General features: G+C 35.1%; 1 protein-coding gene and 1 non-coding gene across 2 annotated transcripts in view; both read left to right on the top strand.

Annotated features, from left to right (window-relative positions):
• The window catches only part of TMEFF2 (transmembrane protein with EGF like and two follistatin like domains 2), a 278,329-nt gene that overhangs the window by 80,115 nt on the left and 175,729 nt on the right, over positions 1–22,485 (top strand). The window lies entirely within an intron of this gene.
• Positions 920–1,025, top strand: LOC129400226 (small nucleolar RNA U13). Its single transcript, XR_008627541.1, has one exon. It is a non-coding gene; the product is annotated as a small nucleolar RNA U13 (small nucleolar RNA).

The raw sequence follows: 22,485 nt of genomic DNA, 5'->3' as shown, positions 1-22,485 counted from the left end.
TGAATGAGTATAAATAAGGATATTGATTATACTGCTTTTCAGAAAGTGGACTATATTGACAGACCAAGTAAATATGGCAGGCAAATCAAATTATTTTTATGGTAAATCACAAAATAGTTTTGGTTTGTTGAAATTTTTGTTATATCTAAGTTATTTTTGATCAAAGGTACCAATATTGAGCTTACTAGACTAGTAACCTTTTTGTAAAGTTGGTCAGTTTATCTTCTACTAGAAAAATTAATTTTAAGACTGGATTTGTTTGAAATAGTTTGGATAATTGATTAAATACAATGGATAAATGCCTAACCATTAATTTTTAGTCAACTTCAGAACAACAGCGAAAAAATGAATGCATCTTATAACAGATACTCAGTAAGACATTATTAAACATAAATATATATTTTAGTTATTTTCTGAAGAAAAAGTTACATAGTATTTATTGTGCTGAATTTGAGAGACGTATAAGACAAACAGAAGATGAATGCAATCAATGATTTCTTAATTTGTCATAAAATTTCAAAAATAATGATAAATTGCTGCAAGTTTTTTAGGATAGAAAAATGCTTAGTCTTATTACAGCATGCATTACTCAATACAATATTTTACAGCATATCTTAACTACACTGTGCATTCATATGTAGAGCAGTCACTTGAAGCAGTGTATTTGGGAAAATAACAAGAACAAAGTCTTGCAAGCACAGAATGAAAATTTTATGAATGTGTATACAATCTTCAAACCACTAAAATTTTTATTTTGTTTGGACAAACTATTTTATCTGAATAAAAAATAAAAATAGGGAAAGTATCAAATTTAAAAGTTGCTAGTTTTCCTCAGAGTTAAAAATCTTAAAATAGAAGCATCTAGTAAAATATAGCAGATAATTTCCTATATAATCTAGTTGAAATAAAAAAAAATCGTATCCTTTTCTGGTTTATAAGCATGATGATTGGGGGTGTTCACACATTTGTGTAACATGTGTCTCCCTTAAGATCTGTTATGCATTTGACACATTACCCATCTGATGTGGGGATAAAAAAGAGGACTAAGTATTTTTTTCTCTTCAAGAAGATATTAGCTTTCTTGATGTTATTAGTTTGTCTTGAATGAAATTCTCATAGTTGAGTACATCATATAAGGATATTTTAAGAAGATGATTTTATTCAGCAAGTTAATAACATTAACAAAAATAATAAATTATAGACCTCTTTTGAAAATTATATAAACCATACAATGAAAGTGGTTCAGAAATAAAAATAAAATGTTTTGTCTAAAATAGCTTTCTGATTTTATTATTAAATTATATGCTTATTATACAAACTAATGGGAAACAAAAAAATTCTAAAGAATAAAATTATCTCCATTACCAAAAATAACCCTCAGACATACTAAAATACACTCATAACCCCACAAAGAGATATAGTTTCTGTATTATTTTCCCCAGTATTTTCCCTAGTAATAGTTTATTATCTTATTTCTAAGTCAATACATATTTCTCAAATGTTTTTTTTGGGGGGTCACACCTGGCAATGCACAGGGGTTACTCCTGGCTCTGCACTCAGGAATCACCCCTGAAGGTTCTCAGAGGACCATATGGGATGCTGGGAATTAAACTCGGGTCGACCAAGTGCAAGGCAAACACCCTACCCTCTGTACTATTGCTCCAGCCTCTCAAATGTCATTTTTGAGGACTACCTAGCACTCTTTTATACTAACTCATGTTCCTAGAAATTTCAAAATCTACTTTTTCACTCTAACTTTCACCCATGTTGTTTAATCTTTATACTAATCTTAGTTTCTTGGGATAAAGTGCTTGAAATAAAGTTACTGTGTATAGAACATATGTATAATTGAAGTTATCCATGTATAACTTGTCATTCAAACATATTTTCTCTTTTGTCTATTTCTGTTGGTAGCAGGAATGTTTTAATGTGCACAGTGACTTGCTAAACTACATGTTTCTTGGAACTTATCAGCATTCACTAAAATGGGATTTCTCAGACATCTTCTGACCATGGACCCCTTCAGATCTTGTACCTTCCCGTTTCCCTCTGTCCTACCAGCTGGTCCACTAGTCATGTGCTATGGCCCCCATTTATGTAATTGCCTCCTTGGAATATCCTGGGATATATAGGTATATGGTCTCCAGTTGAGTGGCACTTCTCTAAAGTATCCTGAAATTGAAATATGTTAGAAAATATTAGAGGAAGTTATTGCTAAAACAATGGAAGCAATACAATTAAGGATACAAAACTTGGGTTTCCTTTTATGTTTTTTACGTATGTATCTGACAACACATGTTATATTCATCCTTTGTTCTGGACCCAGTTTCCGGAAGAATGTGGTTTCTCCACACCGACAATTTTTAGACACTAGCAGGGTATCCCAAGAATTTAATCCAAATCTGACATAATCCATCCAGACATAGCTGTAGCTCCATAGAAAAAAGGGTTTAGATTTTCAAGACCACCCTCTACTTTGGAAAGCATCATTTTCAAGCCCCAATTTGGCCCAGGTTGTTCACTGAGATTTTTGTCCCACTGGCTACAGATTCAGGTTTCTACAACAGTCTCTTCGTAGTACAGATGCATTTCCCAAATTCATATTATCATATGTTCTTTTCACTAGCAAATCACTTTCCTCACTTTCAATAATCTGTCAAAATAGCGCACAGAACATATGAACCCATTTACTCAAAAGATCACTGGTTCATTACAAAAAGGATGCTAAAAGACAAAAATGAATAGTCAAATAGAAGAGCTGCTTAGAGGTAGGAGAGAGGTAGGTATGAGAAATAAAATCAAAGCTTTTTTATATATTCAAGTCAGGGCATTCTCCTTCCTTCTCATGCCCCATGCTCATCCACCTGGACAGTTGTCAAAGCCTCCTCCTCCTTATTGTTTATGGAGACTTCATTACATAGGCTCAACTAATAATCCACTTGTCATTGGAAGTTGATTCAACTCTTCCATCCCTCTCTTCCTACCTGAAGTCAAAGAGATAGTACTGAATATCCCTTATCTCATTTTCTTCTTAACTAGCCTCCCTGATCAAGTGCGTCCCAACAATTGTCTTTGTTAATGTATCAAAATACACTTTTATTATTTTCAACATGTCATTCTAAGACTTTGCAAGACAAGAATCAGAGATGGAGATCAAACATATGAGAAATACATATTTTGTCAATCATGTGAATATATTTCATATAGACCACAGTATTATAACATATTTTCTACCTGTAACACCAATAGCATTGTAGTATGTGGTTACAAACTAGAGTAATTGTGAAATATTTACTGAATAAAAGGAGCATACAATTCACTGTCCTTCAGTATTTAACTAGGTAATTACATGATATCATTGCGTGAATGTTGGACCATGTTGCAATGACTCCTCGGTTTAGGGGGCCAGAGAGACAATACAGCAGTTAAGGCACTTACCTTGCAATAGGACTGACCTGAGGTTTGGTCCTCAGCATCCCATATGCTTCCCTGAGCACCACCAGAAGCAATTGTTTAGAGCACAGCCAAGAGTAACTTGAGAGCACTATCAGGTTAGGCTCAAAAACCCTGAAATAAGTAATAATACTCCTCAGTTCTGTCTTTATAAATTAGAAGGATTGAGTGTATCCTCTTGGAGGGTGGTGTGAGGGTTATATGAGATAATATATAGGAATGATACTGCTCTGCCTGCCACATAGAAAGTATTAATAAAATAATTGATATTTTTAATTTTAAATCCAATGTTTGAAAACAGCTCTCTAACATATTTGGCTGGAGAGAATGTTTTGGGCATTATACTATGTGTTCTGCATGCAAGAACCCAGGTTCAATCTCTAACATTGAGTCACTCAATCAGGAATGACTCCCAAGCAAGAATCCAGGAAAAGCCTATTAGCATCATCAGGTATGGCCCTAAAACAACAACAAACTAATAATAATAAAATATAATGCTTTATTATTTGATTCATAGAGGGCTCCATTTATTATAAAATGAGTTATACTGCTTAAAGTTTGAAAAATCCACATTAAAATTTATGTTCACTTCAATAACACTTTGCAAAATACATATGTGATCAACCTTTCAATCTCATGAGAATTGAAATGATTTGGTTTTTTAAAAAAGTGTCGTTTTAGAGTAGGTCAAGTGAAAAGAGTGTGTTTCTTACCATTACAACATCAATTAGAATCACATGAATATTTAAAAGATTTTGGTCATAATTCATGTGGCAAAATCCAAAGAGCAGCTTTCAGCAAATGAAAAGTTTCCAGGTCAAATCTCTTCATGATATTCATACATATTTTCTTGTCTCGAGTTAACATGAGGTAGTAGTCAGGGTTACAATTTCACCTATAACTAACTTCAAGAAATAAGACAGGCAAAAAGGAAAGAGCTGCCTTTCCTAACACAAATATAGAATTATACTGTCAAGACTTGAAATGTTCAATAAACTACATGTAGAGTAAGATTTTTTACCTCAAATAGTTTTCTCTGACTATGATAGGGAATAAATGTACTGGCCAGAAAATTTTGACAATTAATTGCAGAATAGCTATATTTAATGAAAGTCTCTAAGAAAAAAATTGACGATGTGAATATGAAGTTTGCTTTTAAATCATTTACAGTTGAATAATTTGTTATCTTTAATTCATCCAGTTAAATTATCCAAGATGAATATAAATAGACAAAGATTAAAATTGTCAGGCTTTTGCATTTAAATGTTCCCTGATAGCCACTTTGTATTACTATTTTAATAGTTTTATATATGCAGTATAAGCCAGAAAACTAAGCTAAAATACATATGAAATTTTAGAGTTACTGATATTTGACCTATATCTTTAGACACAAAAATAAAATTTATTATGTTGATAAGTTGTATGTTAATTTAGAGCAAAATAACCTAACTTGAAATTATAATAATTACCTGATTCTTTCCATTCCAAAGTTCAATAGCATTCACAAGTTCTCCATGGCAAGAACTTTGAAGTTACCTTTAACTTTTATTTATCAAATTTCACATATTTTCTATCAGCAAATGCTATCATAACCTACAAAATATGTCCAGTTTATACTACTCAGAAATATCTACTACTATTACCTATACCCAGACCAACATATTTTCACTTTGTCTTTTCCCCTAGTCTCCCTTCCATTTCTCTTTCCCCCCTTCTCTTTCTCTTTTCTTCTTTGGTCTCCTCTCCTTGTTTCTCTCCCTCTCCCTTGCCCTCTCCCTCTCCCTCTGCCGCTCCTTCTCTTTCACCCTCTCTCTCTACCTGTTCTTTTTCTCTCTCCCTCTCATCCGATTCTCTCAACATCCCTCCCTGTGTTGTCTACTTCCCTACAATCTCTTCTTGATACAAGCAGAATGACTCCTTATAGGAAAAAATTAGAATGTATCATTCTACAACTCAAAACTCTCAATGGTTTTCTGTATTACTCAGAGTAAAAAAACGAAAAAAAGCAAAACAAAAAAACAAGTCTTAGAAAAATCTTCACATCTAGTACAGTAATCTAACCATATTATACCTCTGATTTTATCAAGTATCATTTTCATTTTTCTTTAGCTCTTTCTTCACATACAACCTGCTCTCACCTCTGGGCTATGGCTACTTCACTCTGCGTATAAAATAAAGACACACAGTTTTGCCTTTCTTTCTCTAGGGACCCAGGATTTCTTCTATTCTCACTAAGAAAACCCAGGAACCCCACTCTAAGTGCTAATCCACTGACATTCTGGTTCAATATACAGAGTAATTTATAATTTATATAGCAGCCTTTTTGGTATTTGCTTATAGTGTTAAACACAAGAGTACTTCCTTAAAATCTTCTATATAGTAAGAATAAGTAAGAATTATATTTAACCAGAACCTGGGTTTTGTTAAGAAATAACTGGCAAGAGAAGAAGTTAAGGTAAAAAAGGTGATATCCAATGTCTCAAAGAATTATAAGAGTGTTGAATATTTGAAATGAAAGCAAGAAAAGGAGCAGTTATTCTCAGGACAAACACAGGATGATACATATTTTAAAGTTGAGTTCAGAATAAAAAGGACCATACACCAAGTAGAACTGAGCAAAGGTGAGACAGAATATGGTGATAAATCTAATCATCATGTCATTAGTAAAAGCCATTAGTCAGTTGGTGCTGGCAAACAGGCACAGGAAAAGAAAATGGAGAAAATGATTCCACTAATTTGGGGATATTGATACTTGTTGGGATCAAGAATAGGCATCAGAAAATAGAGTTTTAGGAAAAGATAAGATCCATAAGGACTAATTCAAAGAGAAACTTAATTATAGGACAATGAAAATGATCAATAGAAGTGTAAAATTCAATTTCTTTACTTTTGGGTAGCCATCTTCAATGTTGAAACACTAAGTCATTATTCCACAGACTTGAAACCATTGCTTCAAGTTCTAATGGGGCTTAGGGGGAAACTCAAGGAGATCCATCTTAGTAATCCCGACTAAAAGGCATTTATAATTCACATAGACACAGATAAATGAACTGCATTTTAAAGATTAATTAGAGGGTGAAATTTCCAAATAGGGGTTATATAGAAAGAACTTTTTGTGAAGGTAACAGTTAAATAAAAACTTCAAGAGGTGAGGAAGAGAGAGCTAAGAGAATATCTAAGAAGAATATTCTAGATCCTATTTTAAGAATCACAAGAGACCAAACTAGGTATAGTGTAGTAAAGAGGGAGAGGAACAAAAACTTGTCTGCTAGTGATCAGATACATTGCTTAGGGTCTTCTATACACATCTTATACCATGGTGAGACTTTGACATTTACTCTGAGTGAAATGAAATGCCACCAAATAGCATTTTAAGCAGAAGAATATATAATCTGTGTGCTGGTGATAAGCTTACAACACAGCAGAATGGCCAACTAAAAGCCAAAATAGAAGCAAACAGCTTTAATTGGTCCTTATTTTTATATGATAATAATTTCTTACTACATGAGCTTCAATAATGTGTGCATGCTGAGTTTATACACATTTCTGTGACATGCTGTTATTATTTAGCATCCCAAATCCTTCATATTTTTAGCTCAGTTGCCCCAAATTAAATTAAATTACACTTATTGAGACTTTATATGTGCCAGGGTCTGTGCAGTATGCTGACATGAGAAATTACACTTATTTCTCCAAAAACTTAAAAGAGTACTTAGGGAGGCATTTGTGCAGACAACTCTGGGACTCCATAGAATGTACCACACTATGATTGACATAATCATTTTGCCAGTAGATTTGTGTTCTTTACAATATATTTTCAATAGCTTAACTAATTTCTAGTTAGTAAGAGTATATAGTTTTGGCTATATTTCTAAATGAAAAGGCACTTTATGCATGCTGTAAAATTTGTTGGAGCCTGAAATACTCTCTGAGAAATTACAGTCTAGTGATTAGTATGTGTGCATTCAAATCTAAACATGGAAATTTCTCTTCTGCTTGTCCATTTACCAGCTCTTCTGTACTTGAGTGCTTCATCTCAGTTCTTCAGTAAAATAATCATATCTAAAGTAGAATCTGGGGTCAGGAGGGATAGTACAGCAAGTAAGTCATTTGCTTTTCATGTGACCAACCATAGTTTTATCTCTGAGCACCACTAGGACTGTTCCCTGAGCACAGAGCCAGGATTAAGTACTGAACACTCGTAAGTGTGACACACAAAAAATCAAGTAGAATTTAAAGCTATAAGACTCTGAAATCACATTAGAGAAAGCATCCAAAATTAAGCAACAAAGTATATATTTATTTAGATAAATTAAAGGAACATGGTAAACAAATTAAAAATAGCTCACAGAAGCATTAAGAAATCCAGAAAGGAATAGAAATATTCTTGTTTTAAGCTACACAAAGTGACATGATTAAGAATTTTTGGGAAATATCTGGTCAAGTCTCCTGGAAGTCCTGATATTAGCAGTTCCTTCCGAAGTTTTCTATGAGGCCATGATTCTAACCAAACATTTTGCACACGAGTTTTTCAGCCTCCAAGATAACTAAAGAATTACACTGAAGTGTGGGCAACATAGGTTTTTAAGAAAAAAACACTTGTTTTTCTTTCTTATGTGTGTCTTTGAGTTTAATTTGAGTTTAGTTTATGAAAATTGAGTTAATGAATCAAGCTGGCTCCTTGATATAAAAGATGAAGAGGGCCACTAAATGTAACACTTATGACTTGGTTGTTTTATGGGAATTACTAATTTTGTCAAAACAAATCTGATCAACACTGTAATTCACTGGTAGCAGAACATTTCTTCCTATTTGAAACATTTATTAATAATTTCTGACCTGACATAAACTGGTGTATAGATATAGATATAGATATACTTGAGCAATACATTATAAAATTCATTTACAATACTTCATAAAGTATTTAGAGCCAAGTTTTATAAAGCAGTGCTCATTAAGACTAGAAGTTATATACATGTCACTACTGGGGCTAGAGCGATAGCGCAGCTGGTAGGGTGTTCACCTTGCACATGGCCGACCCAGGTTCAGTTCTTCCATCCCTCTAGAAGAGCTGGACAAGATAATGAGAGTATCCTGCCCACAGGGCAGAGCCTGGCAAGCTACTGTGGCATATTTGATATGCCAAAAACAGTAACAACAAGTCTCACAAAGGAGACATTACTGGTGCCCACTCTAGCAAATAGATGAGCAGCGGGATGACAGTGATACAGGTTTCTACTATTCAAATTATGTTTATTGAACCAAATACATGGTCACTGTTCAGGTGGGGGAAAAAAGCTATTCAGTTGTTGTCAGGTGGTATGGAGTGCATAAATTTGGGAACAGATTCCTCTCTACTTATTCAGTTTCATTTTTACTTGCTAATCTGATCTTGAGCAATTCAGTATTTTTTTTTTCACATGGATTCCTTAGATGGAAAAGAGCCAGTAGGATAAGATGAACCTAATGAAGTTGGCAGAGCTAAAGCTTGAAATAAACATATGTGTCTAGTGCTTTCAGTGCTCAGATGTAATGGGTAAACAGCATAGTGTTGGACTAAAATGTAATTCTACATGCCAGAATGAGAAAATTGATTAGAAAGCCCTCTTTTCCTTACAAAGCCTTTGAAACTGCCAGTAATCATCCCGACAGAGTTAAAAACAACAACAAGAACTGAAGCCAATAGCTCTTACATTGTGGAGTTCTATATGTAAGCCATCTTGAATGACCAGATAATTAGGGTAATTTTTAATTATGCTTACATAATTGTGAAGAATATTTTGGTATGAGTTCAAGAGTTTAGAGAAAAAAGAACATTGTTCATCTGAGAAGGTTAAAATACAGTAGTAAGTCATCTTCGTACACACATAAGCAATTACAATTAAAAATGAAAAAAAATGATCTTGATGATGTAAGTCTCTAATGCACAAGATTCTTAAAGAATCAGTTCTTGACTTCAAGGACTAAAGCTTAACAAGATTTATTCAAATACTAAACAAACAAAACAGGCTTGTCAGCCACTGAAGAATGCATTTCTTTAGCTATGAAATTTGTATGGGACTTTCATTACCATTTCCAGTGACAAAGAAAGAGAAACAGTTATTTTTGCTATAAATATTGAATTTTTTTTCTGTTTCTCAGTTTTGGGACTATAACTCATTGTGCTGAGTTGTTGCTTCTGGCTCTGTGCTCAAGGATGGTGATGCTTGGGGAACCAAATGTGGTGTTGGGAAGTGAACCTGGGACAGCTGCTTGAAAAACAGCTTACTGTAATATTCTCTCTGTTACTATGGATTTTCTTTTTTGCAGTTGGAAATAAATTATGGAAAGAAAAATAAGGACTAGATTGATTCGCAGTTTTCACTATATATAACTTACTATTGCTATCTGATTGATTGTCTTTAGAAAATACTAAAAACACGTTGAGTGCAGCTTTTAAAAGTTGATTATCTTGAAAGTCTCAAAAAATATAATACCTCTGTTTTTAAAAACAAATTTTGTATTAAATAAAATTTTATGCCTGGTTTATATAGCTGAAATACTCTAGAAACTTCAAATTATTCCTTTTGAATAACATTTTATAAGTCTTTCTCAATATCTCAATATCTAGTCTAAATTTTTTATAACATTCACTCAGATTTGTATAATGAATTATAATGATTAGTTGGCAGAAGACAAGTTTTTTGAGATTCTACTCTGCTGCCCCTCATAGAATGCAAACTCTTCAGAAATTGTGGTTCTATTAAACTGTCAAGTTTGCTAATTTGTCTTTATTTTTCAAACTTTATTATCAAATGGAGAGAAGAAACAGACTGCTCTGCCTCTAACTCAGCTGCAGTACTAGAAACAAAAAGTAAAAACATGGTAAAATCTATCAAACACTTGCTTGTGAAAGCAGGAAACATCTACAGAGAAACCCAACATGTTTCTTAAAAGCCTGATTTCTTAACACTTTGCCTGTGTCATTTTAGCAGCTTTTCTTGTCAGATAAAGAGAAGAATTTGGGGGGAATGAATAAATCTCTGAATGGCAGGCAAGCTAATCGCTTTAAAGTATTTATTTTATAATTACAAAAAAAATTTAAAACAATAGGAAAAACACAAAGGGAGGGAGGTCAGAATTTCATTTTAAGATCTGAACTCAGAGTATTTTGCTGAGCTACACCTTCCTCAGGGTAGAAAATGATCTTATACTTGATACATCCCACTGATAAAAAGGGTTTGGGGATGGGGGTGAGGGTGGTACTAGGGACATATCCAGAAGAACTCAGGGACTATTCCTGCTTCTGTGCTCATGGTGCTAAGAGGACCATTTGTGGAGCAGGGATTTTAAATTTGGGTCACTGCCAAGACAGCCACTGGCAAGACAAGTGTCTTCCCTCCTGAACTGTCTCTTCCACTTGTCACTTGTTCGTTTCTTTTAGCTCTTACTGAAATCTTAGTGAAGTTGGTTTTCATTGAAAGAAATGTAAAGAAATATTAGGAAAGAGAAAAAGAAAGACATACATATTCAAAAAAGAACATGGACTTTTCAGGGGAGAAAAGGCAGAAAGTGTCCTTTGGGAGAAGTTTACATGCAATATCTCTAAGTTATCTTGGCCTAGAATGTTTTTTTTAAAGTACCTGTTATCTTTTATTTTCTATATTGTAATCAATTCAAGTTAGATATTATTATTTTGGTGGGCTGCTTTCTACCCTAAAATTTTACCAAATTATATATGTGTAAATTATTATTAAATTGCAAGCAAAGGATTAAAGGATATTTTGCCCAGCCCTTTGTTTGATTAACAAGGACAAGTGTAATTATCATTGGTCAAATGCTTGTGACCTTTCTTCTATTTGTCTTCCTTTTCCTTGAAGCTGTAGCTTAAATAGAGACGATTATAACTTCAGTGCAGCCTGTGAGTTTATGCTTTGTATCTAGAAATTGAGCCTTCCTTCTCTGCACTTTTTATAGAGGATATTTAGGCTGACACATGCTCTGAATCTGAGCATAGTTTCTTCAACAGTATATTTGCATAATTCAATTAAAATAAAATATGAGGACCTTAAATGGAACTAATCATGGAGGTCAAAGAGAACACAATGAGGTACTGTTGAGACATGATGACCAATAATTGTTTTACTTCTGTTCTACCACAAGGACAAAGGGCTGTACAATAAGTTTACAATGAGGATTTATTGCATTTTAGTTAAATTAAAAATGAAATATCAAATGCTTAGTTCTCTGAGAGAAGAGTATATAGTAGGTCAATTGAAGTTTTCTGTTGTATCTTAGAACACATTTGAAAGGTTTGAGGAAATTATAGTCTGGATTGACAGGTGATTTCTATTCGAGCTAACACTATATTTCTCTTAGTACAAAAAGTGCTATGCTAAAGAACATATGCTGTTTATAAGCTTTGTCTGAGCAGATAAGATGATATGAAACATGCATTTGGAAAGAAATAAGCTGGAATTACAACTAAATCCACCTAATTCTATTGTGAAATGTCTTTACTTAAAATCCTTTGCCAGTCATGCTGTGCACAGTGTGGTAAGTGTACTTATAATAAACAATTAAAGGAGTTTCTTACATAGAAAAAAAGCATAGGAATTTCTTTAGACAATAATCTCAGTAAACACCTAAGGTGAAGGCAACACAATGTCCTTAACTGTTTAAAAATGCATGCACCTGTAACTATTCTGTCTGCAAAATGCAGTGTATGTGCAATTATTTGAAATAAGTTCTTTATTGTATACAAATATAGTCATATAACAACAGTATTCAAAGTATATGTTATTTTACAACATTTTTAAAAAGCTAAAAGTTTAAAATGTATTTTATTATATATTGTCAAAATAAGGAGTATATAATGCTGAAATTTAATGTTTAGCTGTAGAAAATTTATTTGAAAGAAATAATTCATGTAAGGTGTTTTCTTATATGCAGATTAAATATATAATTTTTAAGTGATATCCCCCCCAAAAAATTCTGAGAATTATATTCCTAAAATCACTTTAAAAATTAGTTAAGATGATATTACTAACATAGGATACTTAGAGGAAATCCAGTGGTCTAAAGGGAGATGCCTAGAAAACCCTTGTGCCCAGAGTATAAGTAGTAGAAGGAAAGAAATAGTGTAAAGGGGAAAGGGTGGGAGAAGACATAGGTGAGAAGCAACCAGGGGTAAATTCAAGGGGATTCATGTAAATCTGTAGTGTTAAGGAATCATAAAGCTCAATATTCAAACCAGAGAGTCAACAACATTGAAATCATGAGACCCAAACTAAGCACCAAACTGAAAAGGTGCCTGTCCCGATGATAGACTGGGGCTGGGGTGGGGGATAGGAGAAGGAGCCTGGAAATACTGGTGGAGGGAGGTTGACACTGGCAGGATGAGTGATGAAACACCATATATCAAAAACCCAACTATAAATAAAATAAAATTGGGAAAAAATTACAACTTTTTATTGAAAAAAATTGACCTGTTTAATAAACACAGTCACTTTTTTATTGCTTTAAATTAATGATTTATCTTCATTTATGCATGTGAAATTGTTAACGTCACTTAAATTCTCTTTCTATAAAAAACTCTAGCAGTCCTTAGGAATAAATATTCCATTAATATTCCATTAATTTTGGAAAGGCCCAATTAATGATCCAATTAGTATTCTATTGATTTCATTGTTAATGGATGACCAAGTCACAGTCTGAGCAATAGAGAAAGTTAAGTCAACAATTTTCTCTTTCAGAACAGTGGACACTTGTTCAAATTCCGTTTCAATAGAATAGTGACTTCAAGTTGCACAAATCACTTTTCTCACTTCCACTTCTCTTTATTCTCCTCACTATCACGCTTCCTTCCTTTGAAGTTTACAGGATGAAAACATAAAACCAAGCCATCATAAATGTCCATGGCAGCTTTTAAATTAGTTCTTTGACCTATGACTATAGTTTAACCTCAAATTATAGATTATGTCAAAAACTATGATGCATATTATCTTTATATACCTTTCATTTGTTGGTTGTGGTTTCTAAATATTTTTAACAGTGAATTATTCATTTTATGATTAGAGGAAATTATGAAAGACTTTTATTCCCAGAGAGCAAGAAGATCTAGATTTGAATTAGGAGTTAAATTGAGTAATCTGATATTTAGTTTGCCATTAGCCTATCCTCAATATCACTTAGAAAGCCTTTTGATCTTTGCTTCCAAAGTGAATTAGGAACAAGAGTCTCTATATCAAAAAGATTTGTTTTGTGATTATTTTTTATCTCTAAAAACATTGTTTTTTATTTCTTTTGAGGCAAGAAAAGTATTGGGGTTATTGAGTTCCCCAAAGCATCTTAATACCTCAAAGTTCACTCTTGAAAATAAAATAAGGAAAATGTTTAACTTTGCCATCAAAATACTCATAACTCATTTTCAAGACTGGAAGGATAATATTTCTCTTTCTGAATGCCCTATTAATTCTATTTCAAAATTCCTTAATGTCTCCCCCCGCCTGCCTCTCCGCGCCATTCTAGCCAAACACTCCCCTCCACCAGGTGACTTGGACTCCAGATCGCCCTCTCCTCTTCCCGCCCCTCTGAAAGAACTCTCACGCTGGCTCAGCCCAGCCTGGGGGACTGCCAGGGCTGGGGGTCCTGTCCTCCCGCGCCTGCCTCTTCGCGCCCTGTTCTAGCCAACTCCCCTCCCCAAGGTAATTCTCCCAACCCAGGTAATCCTGGGGTCCTGCTCGTTGGCTGGTGGGGGAGTGTCCTCTATGTCAGGGGGCGTGGCCTTTTTCCGGAGCAGCGGCTCCTAACGCAGCCACAGTTAATTTTCCCCCTTTCCTATACTGCGCACTTAGGTCACAATCTGTATGACCTATTTATTCTAAGAACAACCTGGCCATCTCAATCACTATATACCAATAAGCCATTAACGCATCCTAATTACAGAAAAAGTGTCAGGAATACAAGAAGGTACACAAAGCCCTCATAAAGAGATCATAGCCTCAAGCCTTGACTAGAAGCCCTACATAAACTAGGAAGAGCGCAGTAATGTAAGGAACTATTCTCAAAGGGGGAAAAGAATACTGTCATCGATTTAGCTCACTTAAAATCCCCTCCTGTAGCAAGAGGGAATAGTGATAGAGAATCGGAAGGTTTCATCTCTATCATTCCATAACAACATGAAGAAACATCGAAAAAACCCAACACAAAGAGAAATTGAAGAGATTCCAGAAGCCCCAATGCAGGTCACCCACAAATACAACCTCCTCTCAGATAAAGAATGCAGAGAAGTAATTGTGAAGATGGTCGAAGAACTCAAAGCAACCATGGAATGGACAACCAATAAACTAAGGGAGGATATGAACATAGCCATGGGACGAACAACCAATAAATTAAGGGATGATATGAACACAGCCTTGGAAAGGGCCACCAAGAAAATACAAGAAGAAATGAGAGCAGAAATTTAAAAGCTACGAACAGAAGTGACACAATTAAAGGAATCGGTAGATGAAGTAAAAAGCTCAGTAGTAGCCCTCAACAGTAGAATGACTGCAGCAGAAGACAGAATCAGTGAGATTGAAGATGAGCTGCACAAAGCTTACAGACAACAAAAAATAATGGCAAAAGACTTCAAAATGGCTCTAGGACAAATCAGAGTCCTAGGGGATGACCACAAAAGGAACAACATAAGAATAATTCGAGTATCAGATGCACAGGGAACTAATCCCAATGGAAAAAAAACACAGTTAAAGACATCATTGCGAAGAAATTCCCATACCTAGAGAATGCGGGCATCCAGATCCAAGGAGCCTGAAGGGTGCCAGCTAAAAGGGACCCCAACAAAAAAAACTCCAAGGCATATCATAGTTACAATGATGGATGCTGCGGATAGAGACACAATACTGCAAGTAGCAAGGTCTAAGAAGGAAATCACATACAAAGGAGTACCCCTTAGATTTACAGCAGACCTATCAGAGGAAACCCTCCAAGCCCGAAGACAATGGTGGGATATAGTGAGAAAGCTCAACGAAATGAACATCTCACCAAGATTACTTTATCTGGCTAAACTCTCACTTAAACTCGAAGGAACTATATACTATTTCTCAGATAAATAACAACTCAGGAACTTCATAGACTCAAAACCACTTAAAAGAAGGTATAAAGGGGCTGCTGTAAGACAAAGAAAAACCCTAACAAGAACAACAAACCCTACAGGAAGATGGCACATAATGCCATGGCAATAATCTCTCTCAATGTCAATGGTCTAAATGCACCAATCAGGAGACACAGAGTAGCAAAATGGATTCGGAAACTAAATCCAACTTTCTGCTGCCTACAAGAAACACACCTGAACAGTCAGAGCAAACACAGACTCAAAGTCAAAGGATGGAAAACAATCCTACAAGCAAACAACTCCCTCAAAAAAGCTGGGGTGGCCATACTAATATCTAACAACATAGATTTCAGGCTGAAAAAGATTAGAAGGGACGCTGACAGTCATTTTCTATTCATCAAGGGATATGTACAACAGGAAGAAATCACTCTTAAACGTATACGCACCTAATGAGCGACCATCACTAGCACCACAATAGTAGTTGGAGACTTCAACACCGCCTTATCACCTCTGGATAGATCAAGAAGAACAAAACTCATAAAGGAAACAATGGCTCTGAAGGAAGAAATAGAAGGCTTATAGACCTACACAGGCTTTACACCCCAAAAAGAAAGAATATACATTTTTCTCCAGTGCACACGGAACGTTCTCCAAAATAGACCATGTGCTGGGTCACAAAACATACCTCAACAGAATCAGCAAGATAGAAATTTTATCAACCATCTTCTTGGACCATGATGCACTGAAAATAGAAGCTAAGCACACACAGACACGGAGCACCAAATCGAACACCTGGAAATTAAACAACTCACTGTAGAATGAGTGGGTCAAAAAGGAAATCAAGGAAGAGATCAAAAGATACCTCGAAACAAATGAGAACGAAGCACAAGTTACCAGAACCTATGGGACGCGGCTAAAGCTGTGTTAAGGGGAAAATTTATAGCCCTCCAAGCATTCCTCAGGAGGGAGGAAAGGGCCTACATAGAGAGCTTGACTTCACAGCTCAAGATCTTAGAAAAGGACCAGCAAAAGGAACCCAAGCCAGACCGAAGGAAATAAATAATAAAACTTAGAGCAGAAATTAACGATATGGAAACCCAAAAAAAATCCGAAAGATCAAAAGACAAAGAGCTGGTTCTTTGAGAAAATAAACAAGATTGATAAACCACTAGCAAGATTCACAAAGAAAGAGAGAGAATACTAATAAACCTAATCAGAAATGAAAAGAGGGATATCACAACAGAAACCAGTGAAATTCAAAAGATCATCAGAGACTACTTTGAAAATCTTTATGCCATGAAACAAGAGAACCTAAAAGAAATGGACAAATACCTTGATTCCTACAATCTCCCAAGACTAAATCAAGATGACTAGGAATACCTGAATAGACCCATTAATATCAAGGAAATTGAAACTGTTATCAAATGTCTTCCCAAAAACAAAAGCCCAGGCCCGGATGGATTCACTAGCGAATTCATCCAAATATTTAAAGAGGATCTGTTGCCAGTTCTCTGCAAGTTATTCAAGGAAATTGAAGAAACAGGGACTCTACCAAACAGTTTCTATGAAGCTCATATCTCCCTAATACCAAAAGCAAACAAAGATACCACTAACAAAGAAAACTACAGGCCAATATCCCTGATGAACATGGATGCAAAGATTCTCAACAAAATACTAGCAAATAAAATCCAACATCTCATAAAAAAAATCATACATCACGATCAAGTAGGTTTCATCACAGGGATGCAAGGATGGTTTAACATTCGGAAATCAGTCAACATAATCCATCATATCAACAAAAGTAAAAATAAAAACCATATGATCGTTTCAATAGATTTCAATAGAAAGCATTTGACAAGATCCAACACCCATTTATGATGAACGTTCTCACCAAAATAGGCTTAGAAGGAACTTTCTTCAAGATAGTCGAAGCCATCTACCACAAACCCATGGCAAGCATTATCCTCAATGGAGAAATACTAAGGGCCTTCCCTCTAAGATCAGGGACAAGACAAGGATGCCCACTCTCACCACTTCTGTTCAACATAGTACTGGAAGTACTCGCAATAACAATTAGGCAAGAAAAAGACATTAAGGGTATACAGATAGGAAAGGAAGAAATCAAGCTCTCACTATTTGCAGATGACATAATTCTATACCTAGAGAATCCTAAAACCTCCGCTAAGAAACTCCTAAAAACAATAGACTTGTGCAGCAAAGTTGCAGACTATAAAATCAGTACCCCAAAATCCATGGCCTTCCTATACGCAAATAGCAAGTCAGAGTAAAGTGTCATTTAAAAAAAATTCCATTCACAATTGTGCCCCAGAAGATCAAGTATCTAGGAATCAGCCTAATTAAGGAAGTTAAGTATCTCTACAAGGAAAACTACAAAACGCCACTCAACAAAATAAAAGAGGACATGAAGAAATGGAAACATATTGCCTGCTCATGGATAGGAAGACTTAACATTGTCAAAATGGCAATACTCCCGAAAGCACTATATAGATTCGATGCAATCCCATGAAATTCTTCAAAGAAATTGATAAAACACGCCTGAAATTCATATAGAACAATAAATGCCCACGAATAGCTAAAACAATTCTTGGGAAAAAGATGATGGGAGGCATCACCCTCCCCAACCTTAAACTTTACTACAAAGCAGTAACAATTAAAACAGCATGGTACTGGAACAAAGGCAGAGCTGCTGATCGATGGAACAGGGTGGAATATCCCTACATGCAACCCCAAATATATGATCATCTGATCTTTGATAAGGGAGCAAGAAATGTGAAGTGGAACAAGGAAAGCCTCTTCAACAAATGGTGCTGGCATAACTGGACAACCACATGCAAAAAAATGGACTTAGACCTTGACCTAACACCGTGCACAAAAGTCAGATCAAAATGGATTAAAGACCTCAACATCAGACCACAATCCATAAGATACATAGAAGACAAGGTTGCAAAAACCCTCCATGGATATTGAAGCTAACGGTATCTTCAAAGATGACACACAACTGAGCAACCAAGTGGAAACAGAGATAAACAAATGGGACTATATTAAACTAAGAAGCTTTTGCACCGCAAAAGATACAGTGACCAAAATACAAAAATGATCTACAGAATGGGAAAGGATTTTCACCCAGTATCCATCAGATAAGGGGTTGATATCAAGGGTATACCAGGTACTGGTTGACCTCTACAAAAAGAAAACATCCAACCACATCAAAAAATGGGGTGAAGAAATGAACAGAAACTTTCTCAAGGAAGAGATACGAATGGCCAAAAGGCACATGAAAAAGTGCTCTACATCACTAATCATCAGGGAGATGCAGATCAAAACAACCATGAGATACCACCTCACACCATAGAGACGGGCACACATCCAAAAGAACAAAAGCAATCGCTGTTGGAGAGGATGTGGGGAGAAAGGGACCCTTCTACACTGCTGGTGGGATGCCGACTGGTTCAGCCCTTTTGGAAAACAATATGGCCGCTTCTCAAAAAATTAGAAATCGAGCTCCCATTTGCCCCAGTAATACCACTTTTGGGATTATATCCCGGAGAGGTAAAAAAGTATAGTCAAAATGACATCTGCACCTTTATGTTCATCGCAGCACTGTTTACAATAGCCAGAATCTGGAAAAAACCGAATGCCTAAGAACAGATAACTGGTTAAAGAAACTTTGGTACATCTACACAATGGAATAATCTGCAGCTGTCAGAAAAAATGAAGTCATGAACTTTGCATATAAGTGGATCAACATGGAAAGTATCATGCTAATTGAAATGAGTCAATAAGAAAGAGACAGACATAGAAAAACCACACTCATTTGCGGAATATAAAATAGATTAGTAGCAATTAATACCAGGAATCCTGCTCCATGGCTTGGAAGCTGACCTCACATGCTGGGTGAGAGGGCAGCTCAGACAGAGAAGGGAACACCAACCAAAGTGCTGTGGAGGATCCACAAAGGATAGGAGAGATGGGTTGAAAGCAGACTATAGATTGAACATGATAGCTACCCAGTATCTCCATTCAAACCATAACACCCAAAAGGAGAGAGAAAACATTAAGGAATTCCCTGTCACGGGGGCGGGGGGGCGGGGGGGTGGGGAGGGGCCCTGGGGCCATCGATGGAGGAGAATGGGCACTGGTGGAGGGATGGGTACTTGAGTATTGTGTGACTGTATCACAGGCATGAAACTCTGTAACTGCACCCTCATGGTGACTCATTAATAAAAAAAATAAAATTTTAAAAAAGAATTCCTTGTTGAATATGTTGATATTGGTGCTTCAATTTGTGTTGATTAAACCACACCTAAGTGTAAGCCATTAGTTATACTCATCAGTATCAACATAATAAAGATTCACTATGTTGACATATATATAAGATGATATACTAATAAAATAAAGTGGAACAAATCTGTTGACTTGAAAAAATATTTACATTTGTTTCTGCCCCTCTTTGAGATAATCTTTTACTTCTTCCATTTATATTTTTTTATAAATGTAAAGTCTCCAATAAATATAAACATAAAAAATTGAACATTTTTCCTCTTTAAGCTGTTAAGATAAAAGTTGCTGGGGTGAAATGAAAGAACTGTGGGTAGGATGTTTGCCTTAGACATGGCCGATCTGGATTCGATCTCCAGCATTCTGTATGGTCCCTCTCATGCTTCTGTAGAGCCAGGAGTAATCCTTGAGCATCATCAAGTGTGGCCCCAAAACAATTACAAAAAAAGAGTTGTCATTTAGTGTTTTGATCCAGTGTTAAAACAAACTGCAATTTATTAAACTAAATTATAAAATGTATATAATCAATTTCTATACACTATCTTATCAGTCAAGGAACAAACTCAAAGTATAACCTTCTTAAGACTTCAACTTTGTCCCTCATCCTTCTAAATTCGTATCTATGGAGAATCTGACAAGATAAGTCTAAGAGTGCTTTCCTGTCTATAGGGAAAGAGAAACTGTCTGTGGATAAGCCAAACACATGGAAAAAACCTGACCATGACATAACAAAGCCAAGAAATGAATTATGAGAATGTAATTTTATATGGCAGCCTACCTTTGGTTACCAGAAACTATACACATTTGAGGAAAGTTAAACTCTGGTGTTAAAAAGTTGGCTTTATAGTCCAATGTTGTATTTGCATCTATGTGAAAAACCTGTTCCACTTCAGTGAATTTACCAAATTTACTTCTAAGAATATAAGACAGTATACATTCAATTTTTAAATAAGTATAACTTTTAATCAGGTAAAATCAAGGAAACAAGAGTCATTATATTCAGAAAGTCATTGTATTTCAGGGAAAAATACACACATTTTCTGTTCCTAGTGGGAGATTAAGATGTAAAGTTTCAAAAATTCTTTAAGGTAAAAAAACAAATGCTATTAATAGCAGTATATATGAAACTTGATCATTGGCAGCTTAATTTCCTCCTCTCCAATATATGCATTTGCAAATGCCAACTGATGTCAACACAAATTATAAGCATGCAAGAAAAACTAATTGTTCCACATTATTTTACAGTTGTTATTGATTACCATGCCCTTTGCAAATCAAGACAGAAATAGAATGTGTGGTAATTCTAAGATTGTATTTATCAGTTTCTAGAAGGGGAAGGCCATTTCCAAATAGTTTCTTAATCATATATTAAAATCACAGGATACATTGAAAGGGCTCCAACAGAGTATAGATAATTTCAAACTAATTTTAGAGTATGATCTCTATTCAAATACACTCTGATTTAAGAGAAGACTTCTCTTTTCAAGTTTAAAACTTATTTTTTCTATCAAAGTGGCATCCTCTTTAGCCACATATACCTTAAAAATTAATATGCTATATTATGCAATCCCTACCGTATCCCCCACATACACATTCACATGCAACATTACCAAAAAAGAAAATCGTGCCTGTCACTAGAAGGTAGAATTTTATTTCAAGTAATGAATATTCAAGAGATACTGAAATTAATTTGAGCAAATGACTTTGGAACTGAGTTTTCTATTACATTATGTGAACAAAGGTAAACTGAGAGAATGCATCACACATTAAAATAAAAACAAATTTAAAGGAATGTAAAAGTAGCATAATATAAGTCATGTAAGATGAAACTTTTGTCTGTGTCTTAACACACACCTTCCCCTGATCTTCAGAACTCTTATTAGCATTTAATCTTTTAAAAATATTATTTCAATGATTTATTTGGATGATCTTTATTCAAGATAAATTTTGTTTGTTTGTCCTCCATCCCTTTTGGAGAGCCTGTCAAGCTACTGAGAGTATCCCGCTCACACGGAAGAGCCTGGCAAACTACCTATGGTGTATTAGATATGCCAAAAACAGTAACAACAAATCTCACAATGGAGATGTTACTGGTGCCTGCTCAAGCAAATTGATGAGCCAGGGGAGGACAGTGCGACAGTGCAGTGTTTATTTTAATGAATCACTGTGAGATACAGTTACAAAGCTTTTATGTTTAAGTTCCAGTCATGCAATGATTGAACATCCATCCCTCCAATTGTGCACATTTTCCACCACCAATATCCCCAGTACCCCCAACCTCACTATCCCACCCCTCCCTCTGCCTCTATGGCAAACAATTTCGCTTACTCGCTTTCTACTTTTGGGCATTATGGTTTACAATAGATAGTGAGAGGCCATCATGTTTCGTTGTTTATCTACTTTCAGGATAAATTTTTAATAAGTACATTCAAAAGTAACTACTTGGAATATTGAACTTCATGACATTTATATATGCCATATGGAGAATCACCATGACTGATAGCTAATAGTATGGATCTAAAAACAATTCAGAGTCTTTGAAAAACCAAATCAAAGAAAATAAAATCCTAGTTTTTGATATAATACTATGCTTATAAAATTAGTTCAAACATATAATTTTTTATTTTATTTTTTTTTTA

The sequence above is a fragment of the Sorex araneus genome, chromosome X (genome assembly GCF_027595985.1).
Source record: "Sorex araneus isolate mSorAra2 chromosome X, mSorAra2.pri, whole genome shotgun sequence".
Taxonomy (NCBI): Eukaryota; Metazoa; Chordata; class Mammalia; order Eulipotyphla; family Soricidae; genus Sorex; species Sorex araneus.
This window is presented reverse-complemented; position numbering and strand designations above follow the sequence as displayed.